We start from the raw sequence: 13,195 nt of genomic DNA on the forward strand, positions 1-13,195 counted from the left end.
AGGTTTAGATACACCAGCTTGGTAGACTATTATACACCTAGGGAGTGTAGCTAAGCAAAGAATATCATACGACAGGCTTAAATTCACCAGCTCAGCATACATTATTACACACAAGCTTAGATACACTAGGTCAGCAGACTATATTACATACCTAGAGATTCTGGCTCAGCAAAGAGTATCGCACATGATAGCCTTAGATACACCAGCCCAGTAGCCGGTTCTTATTGGCTGCCCCCCCCCCCCCAGTACCAGTTAATATGTGACCCAGCAGGAAGTGTGTGTAATCCGCACAGCCCTTGCTCAATAGCAATGAGCAGAGTAACATCCAGTCCACCCAGCAGGTGAGAACATGCCAGACCTGACTACTGACTCACCGCAGACTCTGCAGGCTTCCTGCGTGCACCACCAGTTCCTGTAATTATAATGGATCCCATGCTCCGGTTTAGATCCCTGGTAACATACAGGGTCACCATACTCCAGAAGTAGCACAGAATGGGGATCAAACATGCACTTTGTGGAGATAAGCGGCGCCACTCATTTCTGATAACCACTTATCTCCCCATATTTCTATATCTCATGTCTATGGCTGCCATTAGTCATGGAAGCGGTGACCTAGGACAGGGTGTTGCGAGGCCGCTGCCCACGTCATTTTGCCTTATCGCTTTTATAACCATATAATTTTAATGAACAGAACTTATTACAGTCCGTGAAATCTTTGGACGGGTTCACAAGTTCAAGCCAAATTAAAGGAACGAGCTAGACTAAGCGGATACCATATAATGAAGGGCCTGAGGGGGTGGAACATAAGGGTCCTCCAATGGCAGGCTCCAGCCCTTTCAAGCAGACCATAACGGGGATGGACAACAAACTGCCATTGGTTGCTACGTGCAACAGAGATACTCTATAGGGAGTGTCCATTTAAAGGGGATCTCTGTCCGGCCACTGGGGAGGGGGCTTTTAACCAGAGTCTAGGAGCTGCTGACTTTCCCTTCATAGTCTTTGTTTTGGGAAATAGCTTGCTTTATCTATGATATGATTTGCTCCAGTCACATCCAAAGCTACCTTCAAAGGTCTGTTGGTTGCGCTTGGAAACAGACAACAGCATAGCTCCAACCCTGCTGGCAGGCATATTCGCTAAACATTTAGGTCTAAGGCTACGTTCACATTTGAGCCATAGAAGACTCCGTCGCAATGTCCTCCTGGAATCGGTGGACGTAAAAGCCGCAGACACCCAACACTGAGGTCTGTCGCTAATAAAGAGGTCCGTCTGTCCATTGTTATGGTCTTTCAATGGATCAGAACAACAGACAGTCGATGTTAGCGTGAACCTAGCATAATGGTGTAAGGGTCTGTTTACACACAGGAATCTGGAGAGGATTGTGAGGCGATCTTCATTCATGTGAACATACCCCAACTATAACCCCACAGTGCCATCGGAATTATAAACGCAGCTTTAGATGTGCATAGAGAAGAAACACATTGAGGGAGATTTATTAAATTGTCTATAAGGAAAACCATTCATTGCCCACGCCGACCAATAAAATACTGCACCGTGTTTGGTTGCTATGAGCGACAAGGCTTTGTCAGACTTTTTGTGAGGTATTTTTCAGCATTTTATATAGATTTTTTTTTTTCTTTGTAGATGTAGATTGTGAGCCCCACATAGAGCTCACAATGTACATTTTTTTCCCTATCAGTATGTATTTTTGGAAAATGGGATGGAAGTCCATGCAAACACGGGGAGAACATACAAACTCCTTGATGATTTTTTGCCTTTGGCGGGATTCGAACACTAGGACCCAGTGCTGCAAGGCTAAAGTGCTAACCACTGAGCACTCGCAGCATTGGGGATGCCCCCAGTGCTGTCTGAGTTCTGGGGCCCACCCCCAGTGCAGCGAGAGAGCTAATTTGCATACCGAGAAAAAACGTGATTATAGGCGAACGGCAGTGCGGAGAAGAATAGCCTTTCTTAAGGCTATTCCGACGAGGTACCTAGAAACAAAATTGTGTCTGAGTGATAGGATCCCTTTAAGTGCTATGAAGTGATGTCTTCTAGTCAGTAACTATGTCTGACTAGTAAATATTCATGAGGCGGATTTCCTGGGTATTCACTAAGCATGTGTTCACACATTCATATGAATATTAGAAGGCCCTTCAAAATGGCCACCTCTACCCTCTATGGTGAATATGCATACAGTTAGTATCTATAGCCTGCACCATACATATAAATAGGAACCTGTTCCCACAAGTAGAAACTGGGCCATAAAACTGACCTGAATAGAAACGCTTTTCTTAAAGGGCCACTAACCCTATATTTAGCAGCGGCCACATCATTCACACCTATGTATGGAAATGTTGCTGGAGGTTCTCGGCACTTGAGATAGGAAGTAAAGTCATGTTCATGAGGGCAGGGATATTTTGAACATCCTGTTACTGCAGTCAGACGCGGACATGGCTGATACCAGAAAAACAATAGACTGTATCTTATTGCACAGGGACTGACTTTAGTTTCCAGTTTCAGGTCTATGTGTTCATTGGGTAAGGGGTTCCTATCAGAAAATGGAGCCACCGGTCATGGGGTACAGTTATGACACTACCGTCTAATCGCTTGTGGCGTATCGTAAAAAAAACCCAGACACACCCCTGATAATATTTACGTACGATCATAAGCGCCACACAAATTAGAGGTCAGGGACAGACCAGAATGTATCATAGCAGTACTGGAAAAACTTGCCAATCAGGTGTCTAGGAAAGTTGGTCAATACTGGTCATATTGGCTACTACCCAGCTTTTCCAGATTCCACCAGAATGGCTGCCCATTCAGCTCTCACAGGAGTGGTCATTGATAACTCCTGGAGTCCTAAAGGGCAGATCTGTCTAAAAATCCTACAATAGACCATGGCACATCTAAATGGTTGTATAACTTGCCTTTTCCCATTTCAGGAAAGCTGGGTGACAACCCCAAGGCTGAGGCGGAATATGTAAGTGAGCTGTTCCCGTCTCCTGTAAATCTGGGGAAATGTAATTGGATGCAGCCAAGGATGGAGCAATAGTATTGGTTCCTGAACGTATCGGTCTGACTTACAAACACAGCATTGTTCTCTGAGTCACGGGGAAAAAAAAAAAGCGCGTCTTTGGTTTTAACCATCATCCTGCAACACAGGTGGGTGAGGATCGGCCGCCATCTGACTACCGGCTGTGCCCTAAACCCATTACACTTAGACCCATTAGTCTAGACGGCTTCTCACACTATGGTTGAATTCACATACAGCAGAAATATCTGTCTTTTCATCTAAATGGGGCTTGCAGTATTCCTAGCGCTAGCATCAGAACAGCCCCATTCAGATAACCAGAACCCATTTTCACCCATAGAAATATCCACAACAGGGGCAACATGGTGGCTAAGTGGTTAGCACTGAAGCCTTGCAGCGTTTGGAGTCCTGGGTTCGAATCCCACCATGAACGATATCTGCAAGGAGTTTTCATGTTCTCCCTGTTTGCGTGGATTTCTTCCCATTCTACAAAAACATACTTAAATGTAAAAAAAAAAAGTGCATTGTGATCCCTATATGGGGCTCACAATCTACATAAAAAAAAAAAAAGATATATCCACAAAAAGTCTGCTGCATGTGAACATACCCTTAGGCCTCACCGTATGCACAGCTGAATTTGCAATACACGTTCCATAAGCAAGGTGGAATAGGAAAGTGGGCCCCCCCAAGGTCTGCCCCCAGGGGCCACAATGAGGACACGTCTGTTTACGGCTCAGGATCTAATCTCAATATTTACAGACGGAGCTTCAGTCAGGACCCTGAGGGCAGATATTGGGGAGGGGGCACATAAAGCAAGAACTTCAGGCGTGTCAAGAACTTCCCCCTTAAATTACTTGTCTAACCAGGACACTTTACTGGGTGCTGTATTTAATGGACTGCAAAGCCCAATAGGCCCTATTCACATGGGCGTAATTTTTGTCCATGGTTATGGATCCATAATATCAGATAGCATTCATTTCTATGGCCCATGCACACGACCGTAAGTCTTACGGATCTGTGCGAGGGCTGCAAAATATGGAGCAGGTTCCATCTACCTATGAGTAGTCCCTTCTGCTTTCCACGAATCTGCACACCTCTACTCATGTAAGAGCCCTTAAAAGAACACCTGGGGGTGGGGCACAGCATGATGATGACTCTAGTGCTCTGCAAATCCTTGTGTCGTGTCCCCCCCCCCCCAGGTGTTCATTTTAGGGCCATTACATAGCTGTAGTCTGTAGACGTGCAGATCCGTGGAAAGTGGAAGGGACTGCTGATGGGGAACTCTAAGTGGAGACCCTACAGCCCCCTCCCATATAGAAAACAGATGAGGTCATCTTCATGTCACTCACTAAAGCCCTGCAATCTCTTTATTCCAGCCACTTCTTGAGGAGCCCCGCAGATCTGACTCAATGACAGATGTTTTCAGGTGAATATAAAGTGCGCTTCCCCTTTAATGGTGGTCATCTACTGTCATGACTTGCTCCTCACACTTTACGCTGAGGCTTTCATGTGTGACCTCATCGCTCTGGTGTGTTACAGAACATGCTGCAATCCGTCCAGGCCCGCAACGTGGCTTCTTGTGACATAATCCCTCGGCGTTAATCCTCCACCTCAAGACTCTGCTGTCTCCAGCCTCTATGCTCAAGACCCTTTCCCACAGTCACCAATTCCCACAGGGCGTCTATGCGGTGTCTACATCTACACGAAACGCCAGACACAAGCTCCAGGTAAAAGCAATGGCAGGAATTATCCTTAAAGGGGCACTCCGGGCACCACTGTGTTAGGACTGGTGTGGGCCTGTGGGTGTGGAGGACCACACAGGAGCTTTATAATTTGGAGTTAGGCCCTGCACCAGACCTAAGGTATACATCTCCCCTCCCCAAACTGCAATATGGGATGCTCTCAGTACCTCCTATTTTAACTCAATGGGGCATCTCTTAATGCCACTTTTTAAAGGGGTGACCTCACTCAAGTGTCGCAGAAAGAAACAAACTGAATCGGTTTATGGCGCCAAAAATCTGCAAAGCTCAGAGGATTATTCAAGGTGAAACAGTAGAATAATACAAGATTACATTTCACTTCAAACAGCGCGGCTATGTTTAGTATAGTCTAGGCTGGCAATGACCTTATCAGATACCAGAGGTGGAAACATGGCCGCCAGGCGCTTGTTAGATACATCGTCGTGGTTTACAACCATAGAAGAGCTACAGAAAGAAAGAAAAACAAAACTTAAAGGCACAAAAGAAGTCCTTGGGTCACTCTCTTCCAGTCTATCCATTTCTGGGAAAGCTGGGTGCCGATTTATACAACAACGCTTAAAACTTCCACAAGAATGATCACACAGCTTTCTCAGAACCTGACAATCACAGTGACAACCTCTGGTACATGAAAGAGTGACCATACTGGTTGTCTCCTAGAGACAGCTACATGGCGGCTATTCAATGACTGCCATCAGATAGATGGTTTGATCTGTGGGGGGCGCTGTCTTCTACAGGTTACACTTTGCTAACTAGAGGGGGAACCAAGCCAAGTGACCCCACCATATACCCGAATAGGTCACATTGAAGGACCTGTACACCTGTCAGTTCGCCTGTAACCCGACCACATCACGTTGCTTGTCACCTGCACTGTAACGTACATCTCCACCTAAAGTTCCCGGAGATGATAATTAGCACTGTAGGTGGCGCCGTCAATTATTTTTATTAGTACATTATTTCCTGTTATAAAATGCCATCAGATAAGATTCCAGGATATACGAGGAGATGCAAAGTCATATACATGGTGGGACAACCAATATGGCTGCCAGGACACAGGATGTGATTTCTGACTGGGAACATTGCCTAGATGTGACAGAGCTCTGGTTACTCTATAGACCAAAGCTCATCTGCCATTCAGCGGCCTGGGAAAGATGAGTAATAACCACTGTGGGAGCTGCAATGACAGCCATGTTAGTTAGGACCCAGACAGCAATGTTGGTGGCCATATTACTTGCGGCCCAGAAAGCAATGGTGGCCGCATTAGTTACGACCCACAGATCAATAGTGGCCTTTTTACTTTGGACCCAGGCGGCAATGGCTGCCGTATTTGTTACAACTCAGGCAGCAATAACCGCTGCATTTTTTTTTTTTTTTTTTATGACCAAGGCAGCAATGGCTGCCATATTAGTTACGATCCAGGCAACAATGACAGCCATATTAGTTACGACCCCGGCAGCAACGACCGCCATATTAGTTACGACCCAGGCAACAATGGCCACCGGATTAGTTACGACCTCAACAGCAATGGCCGCCATATTAGTTACGACCAGACAGCAATGGCCGCCATATTAGTTACGACCCAGGCAGCAATGGCCGCCATATTAGTTACGACCCAGGCAGCAATGGCCGCCGGATTAGTTACGACCCAGGCAGCAATGGCTGCCGGATTAGTTACGACCCAGGCAGCAATGGCCGCCGGATTAGTTACGACCCAGGCAGCAATGGCCGCCGGATTAGTTACGACCCAGGCAGCAATGGCCTCTGTATTCCTAGTCTGTCCTCCGCTCCCGCGGGAATCACAGCAAGTACATGGCAGACTCCAACAAACTTTGCACATATGGGATGAATAAAAATTCCCATATGCCGTAACATCCCGAGCGACAGAAACAAGAGTAAACATTCTGTCAGCAGGCAGACGACAAGATGGCAGGTTACCAATGGCGCATCTACTGTGATAACAGAGAACCCTAGAATATCTAATATATGTATACTGGCCTAGTGATAACTGCCGCCCTACACTGGTACGGGATAACATCAGTTCAATTTCCCATTCGGTTGTATTATTTACCTATTGGGCGCCAGATATCCGCTTCCCACATAAGTCAATGACCTGTCTAGTGTACACAGGTATATATATAGTATCATATGGGGAGGGGGGGGGGGGGGACACATACTAAGGCCCTGCACTCCACACAACTGCAGAAACAATGCAATGATTCATAAAAGACACTAATCCCTGAATGGGTCAGAAAACACAAAAACATCAGGGGTAAGTATATAAGATAAACAGCAGTACAGTTACATACACAGTATATATATTATATAGGGATGTATATAGTACACAATATACAGCGTATTTACAGTACACACATGCATACAAGCATATACAGCAGAGGTACCCGCAGACTTACAGGATAGTACGAGTATATAGGGTAGGGGTACATACAGACAGATGATAGTTCATATATACAAATATATCATAGTCCTGGAGTATCCTATATAATATTAGGGATACAAACAGATACATGACAGTACATGTGTAACAACAGTATATAGACTACATATACTATAGTACAAGTATATCAATTGTATATAGGGTATTGTGGCCTATATAATACTATACATGTATCCATAGTATATAGAGCGCATAATATACTGGAGGAACATGTGTTTACAGGGGTCAAACAGAGGTGTGAACAGAGCCATAGAAACAGGAGTGAATCATATAATGTATACTGAATTATTACACATACAGATAATATACCAGAGTGTATCATATGATGTATACTGTATTATTACACATATACAGATAATAAAGTGCATTATATGATATATAATGTATTACATATACACAGATAATATACTAGAGCGCATCATATAATGTATATTGTATTACACATATACAGATAATACAAAGTACCTCATGATATATACTGTATTACATCTACACAGATAATATACCAGAGTGCATCATATGATGTATACTGTATTATTACACATATACAGATAATGCAGAGTACCTCATATGATATATACTGTATTACATCTACACAGATAGTCCATCATATGATATATACTGTATTACACATATACAGATAATACACCAGAGTGCATCATATGATGTATACTGTATTATTACACATATACAGATAATACACCAGAGTGCATCATATGATGTATACTGTATTGTTACACATAAACATCAGATACATATAAACAACATGCATAGAGAATATAGACTCAGATATGATACACAGGACACTACACATATGTACAGACATACATACAGGTCATCAATACACTGTACACAGAACATACATAACACACGCATGACTGAAATAAACAGCATCCATATTACATACAATACATACACAGCACATACATGCTATCCAGGACATGACATACTGCACATACACATCCGTCTGGTAAGGTATCAGTATGAGGATCACATCCCATAGCCAACAGTGGAGCCCGGTAAACACAGGCTGTCAGGTGGCTGCAGCAGGCAGGAGCACGCACACACATAGCTATATATACATACACACCTACATACATAGACAGAGGGCGCACACACACGAGCTGGCAACCCACTTCACACGGCACGTTACCGGGCACGCAGCGCTCTCACCTCTCCGGCCGCAGGTACCAACCTGCACTCTGCGCTCACACAGGAGCTTCCAGCGGAACACACCAACTGCACGGCCAAGCCGGGGGGAGCGCTGGCTACGAGATCAAACCATTCCCCACAGAGGTTGCGCTCGATCTTCCCTCCCCCAGCAGACCTGTCTGTGATTTGGTACAGTCCGACCTCAAGGTTCTGGATTCCAAAAATTCCAGGAATGGAGGATTAACCTCTTCATTGCCACAGGCGCAGACGTTTGGCTTATAGGCGCAGCCAGGTACTGGGCGCAGATGGGCACAGGTGCTTAACCCGTTCAGTGCCGCAGTACATGTGCGTAACCCATTCAGTATCACAGGAAATGGGCACAGGCGCTTAACCCATTCACTGCTGCAGTATCTGGTCACAAGTGTTTTACCGTATAGTACCGCTGTAGTGTGCGCACAGGTGCTTAGCTCACTCATTACCGCATCATATGTGCCTAAGCCATTCAGTACCACAGGATATGGGCAGCTCATATATAACGTTACATCTATCTATATCTCATATGTGACGTGTCATATCTATAGCTCATACATAAGATATTACATCTATCTATACATATACTAGTAGCCTCTGCCCGTGACTTCGTCTGCATATTGTTGGCGTCGTTCAGCAAATTGCTGCCGTTGATGGTTCGCCTGCTCCAGCGTTTCGGCAGCTCTTAAACTGTTCTGCTGCTGAACTTGTTCCTCGCACCGTGTCTTTGATTGTTCCGGCATCTCAGCAGCTTGCTGTGACGCCATATAATGAGTTGGTGTTGTTGGTGTTGATAATCCGTCTGCTCCTGCGTTTCGGCAGCTGTCAAGCTGGCCTGCCGCTGAACTTATTCCTCACGCTGTGCCCATGATTGTTCTGGCATCTCAGCAGCTCGCTGGGATGCCATATAATGAAAGTGTTGTTGGCGTCAATGATCCCCTTAAAGGGATTCTACCACTAAAACACATTTTTTTCTAGTTAACACGTCGGAATAGCCTTTAGAAAGGCTATTCGTCTTTTACCTTTGGATGGGCTCTCCGCCGCGCCGTTCGTTCAAAATACTGGTTTGTACCGGTATGCTAATGAGTTCTCTCGCAGCGATGGGGGCGTCCCCATCGCAGGAGCAGCGATGGGGGCGTCCCCATCGCAGGAGCAGCGATGGGGGCGTCCCCATTGCAGCTCGAAAACCGACCGCAGCGCCGCCTCTATGGTCTTCTGTATCCTCCCCTTGCTTCTTCAGAGTCTCTGTCGGACGCCTGCGCAGTACGCTCTGTTCGGCGAAGATTGCCGAACGTACTGCGCATGCGCGAAATTGCGGTCCCAGCCATAGTGCGGGCACTGCAATTTCGCGCATGCGCAGTACGTTCGGCAATCTTCGCCGAACAGAGCGTACTGCGCAGGCCTCCGACAGGACGCTGAAGAAGCAAGGGGAGGATACAGAAGACCATAGAGGCGGCGCTGCGGTCGGTTTTCGAGCTGCAATGGGGACGCCCCCATCGCTGCGAGAGAACTCATTAGCATACCGGTACAAACCGGTATTTTGAACGAACGGCGCGGCGGAGAGGCCATCCAAAGGTAAGAGACGAATAGCCTTTCTAAAGGCTATTCCGACGTGTTAACTAGAAAAAAATGTGTTTTAGTGGTAGAATCCCTTTAAGCTCCATTTGAGAAGTCTGTGACTTCTGCCTGCCTTCATAGCTCTCCTTGTTTTAGAATTTTGCGACAAATTAGATTTTCTTTTTCCCAGCATGTTTAAAAGTAGCAAACTGACAATTTGGTTTAAGTTTGTCAGCACTGTCTGGAGCTGATCAGATAATATGCAAATACATGTACACAATCCACTGAGGGTTAGCTCTGTGTATACATAGAGAGATAACAGATCTGGCTTTATCAGCCTGCTGCAAGAGCTGCTTAATATAGTATGTGACCATAAATGATTGAGGAACAAACATACAAACCCACGAACTTTCATATTTATAATAGTAGGATAGGATAGGATTACATCTATCTACAGCTCGTCTATGACAACTCCTACAAGGTTGCCTGTCCCTGCCTCATGATAGGCTTCTATCCTATTTCCTATAGCTTTAAAACTACGCACATTTGCTAATCAGGACCCTTGAAAAGCTGAGTTGGCTCTCCATGGATCAGTTACAGTGCCCATACTGGTTGTACCCAGCTATAAGAAACAACTTACCATATTTTCACCTATATTGTGGCTCTGCTTTCTCAGACTACTAAATGGCAAAACTAGCTAGTTCTGTAAATGGATCCCACTTTCACATATGACTATAGAAAGTTTTACTTTTTACTCAGCTTTCCTAGAAACAGATATAGTCATAAATGGAAATGGATTGATCTTTATGACTTCCCCTTTAATAGACACATCTGGAATAAGCATATATTCACACTTGGCTGTGAAAGGGCCTGCACAAATTCATGTGCTTGTGGCCAAAACAATCCAGATGAATACTAATGACTCTCCGTTACAGAGATTTCTGCAACAAATCTGCCATGTGTAATCTGCCAATATTCCTTACTGCAGCCAATTCAAGTATTGGTCCTTTGTATAATCTTGAAAATGTTTCTGTTCTGTATGAGCACTGGCAGTGCAGGGGTTAAGAGCCGTGGATTGATTTGGCTGCAGATCGCAGTGAGGCGCTCATATCCTGTCCCTGTGACATCCCCTATTTATGATAGAAAACAGTCCTGTACTGTCCTGGATAGAGGGGGGGTCAGGAAGGGGGGCAGGTGGGGGGCGCTGAATACATAGACACTCTAATATGGAGGATATGTGACACCGGCATGAAAGGGTTAGCCTAGGTAATCGGTATTCTGTCTGCGTCCAAGATAATTCTACATTTACTTCAACAGGAAATTGGGTCATAATTAGCTTAAAGTAGTGAATATCTACCAGAACCATCATATATGTCTATGTATATCATATATATATCATATCTATCTATCTAATATCTATCTATCTATCTATCTATCTATCTATCTATCTATCTCATAACTATTTCATATCTATCTATCATCTCATATCTATCTATCTATCTATCTATCTATCTATCTATCTATCTATCTATCTATCTATCTAATAATCATAAAGAGGCAGCACTCCAAAATAGTGAGAAAGCTTGAGAAAGGTCCAGTACTCCTAGGACTGAAACATAGTTATTGGAATAAATTCACATCAGTTCTTTTTCACTATTTTGGAGTTATGCCTCTTTTTGTTTATTACTGGAGGGATCAACTGCAGAGTCTTATGAATTTGCACTAACATTTGAATTTTTACATGGTGCTGCTCTAAATGCTATGTGCCTGCTATCTATCTATCTATCTATCTATCTATCTATCATTTCATATCTATCTATCTATCTCTAAATACTATGTATGTCATATCTATCTATCTATCTCTAAATACTATGCATGTCATATCTATCTATCTATCTCATATCTATCTATCTATCTATCTATCTATCTCTAAATATTATGCATGTCATATCTATCTATCTCATATCTATCTATCTATCTCATATCTATCTATCTCTAAATATTATGCATGTCATATCTATCTATCTATCTATCTATCTATCTATCTATCTATCTATCTATCTATCTATCTATCTATCTATCTATCTATCTATCTATCTATCTATCTTCTTCTGATTCTCAGATCACAGTAATAATTAAATAGTAGCATTCTGCCTGCCTGCAGAGACCACTAGAGGTCGCTCACAGCACAGGGATTTATACAGCTCCCTTTGCCTCAACACCATATCCATGTGCAGTGAGCTCCCCCTAGTGGCAGAAGCTATTTTTATAATCTCACTTGCCTTCTTGTCTATACAGGTGCTCAGACCATCATCACAGGTCCTAGGGCTTCTTCTTATGGAGGCTGTGTCTGCACATAGGTAAGAAATCAGGTTGTGTTTTATACACTTAACCTAATCTCACCATGGAGTCCTAGTCCTTATACGTGCGCCATAATGAAAACAACACTGTAAATGTGATAACTACTCTGTGACAGTGAGATATCCCATTATGTTATATTTGACAGATCATTACATGTAAATATTGCTGTAACAGTCTGATACATTCTTGTACTTGCTATGTGCCGCACACGAGAAGCCATTGGTGAAGACCAAATATTTGGTTTCCCTAGGTGAAGGTTTTCTACTGATTGATGGAGGGGACTACAGTAATTTATGGAGGAGGGGTGCCATCTGGTGGTAGAACACTAAAGTGCAAGTTAAAACATTAGCCTGCCAGTGAAGTCATATGTTGACACTTTAGCTAAGGTGCGGCCAACTCCGGTATCGCAGCTCCTTCCAGCTTTCTTCACTTTGTTGATCCTTACATCACATTTTCTGATCCTCTACGACCTTAGAATTGTTATGTACATCAAGAAAAATTGTACAATGAAGGCTTTTGCATTATTAATATACTTTATGCTTCAACATCACATAATTTTCAAAATCTCTGTTTGCTGCCAGTAAATAGAGACTGGAGACTATTTCAGACTTTGTCCTGCTCACAAAGCTGAAGGGTTGATACAGTGTATCAGTGCAAGTACTGTCACTTGGTTTTCCAGGTTCCATGAAATGGTGTGAGGATCATGGTACTGACTCCTGGTCTCCATCATCCTCAAGGTACCTGTGAATATAGGTATAGAGTAAGCCTGCTATGGGTCCCCTAGGCCAGACCCCCATATTAAGGCCGGGGTCCCTTGTGGTGTAAACGTTGCAGTTCAGGTGCGAAAAAAA

This window comes from Leptodactylus fuscus, chromosome 11 (genome assembly GCF_031893055.1).
Source record: "Leptodactylus fuscus isolate aLepFus1 chromosome 11, aLepFus1.hap2, whole genome shotgun sequence".
Taxonomy (NCBI): Eukaryota; Metazoa; Chordata; class Amphibia; order Anura; family Leptodactylidae; genus Leptodactylus; species Leptodactylus fuscus.